This window comes from Phytophthora infestans, genomic scaffold (genome assembly GCF_000142945.1).
Source record: "Phytophthora infestans T30-4 supercont1.629 genomic scaffold, whole genome shotgun sequence".
NCBI lineage: Eukaryota > Oomycota > Peronosporomycetes > Peronosporales > Peronosporaceae > Phytophthora > Phytophthora infestans.
Genome location: NW_003303150.1, coordinates 17,218 through 20,827, shown reverse-complemented (window position 1 = coordinate 20,827; position 3,610 = coordinate 17,218). Strand labels below are relative to the sequence as shown.

The following is a 3,610-nucleotide window of genomic DNA, read 5'->3' as shown; positions in this document are numbered from 1 at the left end:
CCACTGCATTGATTACGTCCCTGCCCTTTGTACACACCGCCCGTCTCACCTACCGATTGAATGACTCGGTGAAAAATTGGGACCGTGAGTCTGTTTGCTTTATTGCGAGTGGATTGATGGGAACTTTTTTAAACCTCGCCATTTAGAGGAAGGTGAAGTCGTAACAAGGTTTCCGTAGGTGAACCTGCGGAAGGATCATTACCACACCTAAAAACTTTCCACGTGAACCGTTTCAACCCAATAGTTGGGGGTCTTACTTGGCGGCGGCTGCTGGCTTTATTGCTGGCGGCTACTGCTGGGCGAGCCCTATCAAAAGGCGAGCGTTTGGACTTTCGGCCTGAGCTAGTAGCTTTTTTATTTTAAACCCTTTACTTAATACTGATTATACTGTGGGGACCAAAGTCTCTGCTTTTAACTAGATAGCAACTTTCAGCAGTGGATGTCTAGGCTCGCACATCGATGAAGAACGCTGCGAACTGCGATACGTAATGCGAATTGCAGGATTCAGTGAGTCATCGAAATTTTGAACGCATATTGCACTTCCGGGTTAGTCCTGGAAGTATGCCTGTATCAGTGTCCGTACAACAAACTTGGCTTTCTTCCTTCCGTGTAGTCGGTGGAGGAGATGCCAGATGTGAAGTGTCTTGCGGTTGGTTTTCGGACCGACTGCGAGTCCTTTTAAATGTACTAAACTGTACTTCTCTTTGCTCCAAAAGTGGTGGCATTGCTGGTTGTGGACGCTGCTATTGTAGCGAGTTGGCGACCGGTTTGTCTGCTGCGGCGTTAATGTCCAAGAGCTGAAAAGACGCACCGTCGACTCTCATTGGCCAAAATTCTCTTGGAATCCAAGAGATCTCACCCTAGCTTTCTGTTTTAGTAGAAGTCTTGGATTCCAAGAGATATCGCCGGGAGAAGATCGGAGGGCACTATGGAGAACAGATAGGGCAATACGACTAACAGGGCACCTGGGTCGCCACTGACAAGCTCAAGACGAAGACCAAGCAGAAGGTGACTCGGCCTTCGAAGGCTAAGAAGCGAGAGGGTCAGGTGCCGGAGCAGGTCGATCAGTCGGGTCGGGGGGATGACAAGGTCAGGAAAGAAGGCTCCCATTTTCTGGGACTCCGATGGGGTGGATGGAGAAAAATCCTTTCTGCGAGTGGTGCTGGAATGGATGACTAACCCCGCAAACTATAACAAGTGGCGAGGTAGTGATCGAACGAGCGGCAAAACGAAGGAAGCGCTGCTAGCGGAGATCGTAGCTCAGCTGAAAGCAGTTGGTATTGAGCATCGAGACAGTCCTGGGGTCCGCGAGAAGATTAACTCCCTGGAGAAACAGTGGCGGCAGGCAGAGGATTTTCGTCTACCAACTGGTGCAGGTATTACGGACGAGAAGAGCCTTCGTGATGCTTTGTTGAAGCGCTGCCCACACTACGACGACTTGCATGATGTGATGATGGACAGGCCTTCAGCTCGTACCAAGGTTACATTCGATGATCAAGACGCAGCTAAAGGGGAGTTGCTCTCTACCTGCCTCTCTGTGCTTCAAAAAGGCGAAAAGAGGCCGCTCGCCATTGACGCAGATTCGAGTACCAAGAAACACAAGGTAGACTCTGTTGACAGACTGCTGGAACAGCAAGCGGATGTACTCCGTATTCGTGAAGAGAAACGGGAGAGGATGATGGATTATCGTGAACGCGAACACGCACTCAAGTCTAAAGAGCTGCTACTAAAGGAAGAAAAAATAATCGCGAAAAGGCCCAAGCTGACATCGACCTTCAAATCAAAATGGTGCAGCTTCAGACCGCACAGCGAGAAGCTGCGGTTCAACTTCTTCTTTCACGCAAGCAGCTGCAAGATAGCGGTGTTCCACAAGAAGAAATTGATCGACTATTACCTTTACAGAGCGAAAGTGAAGGAGTAGGAATATCTGTGGAGTCTGATTAATTGATGCTTTAATGCACGCTGTCAAAATTATAGTCGCGTAAGTAAGGTCTACGGCACTCGTTGGTACCGCTCGGTAGTTCTTCGGGCTCATTATCTTCTGCTTCATCGCAATCAATCCACGCATCAGGAAGTTTATCATTGACCGTCAAGTTTGTGTAATATGATGGCTGCGCGAATGAGTGAAATGGTTGAGTTGAGCTCGCCTACGTTTCTGATTCTAGCACGCAAGCGTTTGAGTAGCGGGAATCTACCTTTCAACGTTCTAATGCAGTGTTCTACACGAATACGTATCTTCGCTAACTGTGTGCTGAACATATTTTCCTTCAGCGATAGTTCTGAGCCTCGACACTTTTTAAAGGCGGGAATCAGCACATTCGAAGCCTGGTATGCAGAGTCCCCCAGGATATACTCATTATCCGCAAAGTGATCGTTTTGATGCTGTGCTAACCTGCAATTTCTCCACACACGGTTGTCATGGCTTGAGCCTGGCCAACCCACGTTTCATAGCGAATTCTGGTGAAAAAAAGAAGACTTTGTGTGGGCACTGACACATTTGCTAAACATGATGAGCTAATCACATAGCGCTCCCATCGATAATTTGTACGGACCGTGATTTAGCATGCATGAATGCGGTAGATGCTGTTTTTCCTACTGTTCCGTCAATAGTTTGTCGTTGGCACATGAATCGCAACGTATTGGCTAAGACTCGTTCAATTTTCGGTCAAATTCAAGTGGAAAACCCATTGCCCAAACAACGCCCGGCAAGCTCGATGGACCAGGAAGGCGTACCGCGAGAAGACCCCGCCGACTCCGCGTCAGACTCATGAGAAGCTGTCAGGTCGACCAACCTAGCCTCAGGCCGGTCGCTGACCCCACGAGTACCGACGGGTCGGGGAATCGACTCAGCTGGCACGCCTTCACCTCGACGAGGAGTTGGAGAAGAAGGATGGCGCCGCGAGTTGTGCTGGAGTAACATGCGAGGAGTAAGGAGCTGCCAAGGGAGTGACAGCGGAAGCAACAAACGTACCGAAGAAGGTGGTGGAGAGCCGCGAGACGTCATCAGCCGAGTATGGACCAACGGTGGCAGAGCCAAATGAAGGATTAAGACACTCACCAGCTCGGCTCGTATCATAACCGGGGCCGTTGTGGTGTAGGGATATCCAGATTCGACCATACGCCGACCTACTTTAGGTCAAGAATCGGCTCGGTCTGATAACCCAGAGCTTAAGAACAAAGGATCACGGTAAGTACTCGGCGATCTGTCCGGATATGCTATCCGGATAGCCGCTGAGCTCAAAGGTCGCCCGAGCTCAGCTGAAGGGTCGGTAGAGGTCCGAAACGACTACATTTCACTAGATATTTGTATAGGAAGCATAGGATTAAATAGGGGGAGCCGAAAGGGCTCCCAGAAGATAACAGAGCAGAATTTTTCTAGTCCAAGACACGTGTACACTTGTCCGGGAAGGCCCTGCCTAGGGCTGGATTATGCCTGCCGTCAGTACTCGAGAGCATACCTTGTCGGGAGCGCCAGAGATTAGTCGTCCGGTAGACAAGCTCGCACCCCAAAAGAAGTCTCATACTAGCGGCCGTAGTCCGAAACCCCGTGCGAACACTCTGCTACAGCCTGCCTCTTGGCTGAAAACGTCCGCCGGCGCATCTTGGGAGG

At 50.1% G+C, this 3,610-nt stretch overlaps 2 non-coding genes across 2 annotated transcripts; both read left to right on the top strand.

Moving 5' to 3' along the window:
* Window positions 1-4: 4 nt before the first annotated feature.
* Window positions 5-201, top strand: PITG_33504 (the record flags this gene model as incomplete). Its single annotated transcript, XR_009934898.1, has 1 exon — window positions 5-201. It is a non-coding gene; the product is annotated as an 18S ribosomal RNA (ribosomal RNA).
* Window positions 202-424: 223 nt separating this feature from the next.
* Window positions 425-579, top strand: PITG_33503. Its single transcript, XR_009934897.1, has one exon. It is a non-coding gene; the product is annotated as a 5.8S ribosomal RNA (ribosomal RNA).
* The last annotated feature ends 3,031 nt before the right edge of the window (window positions 580-3,610 follow it).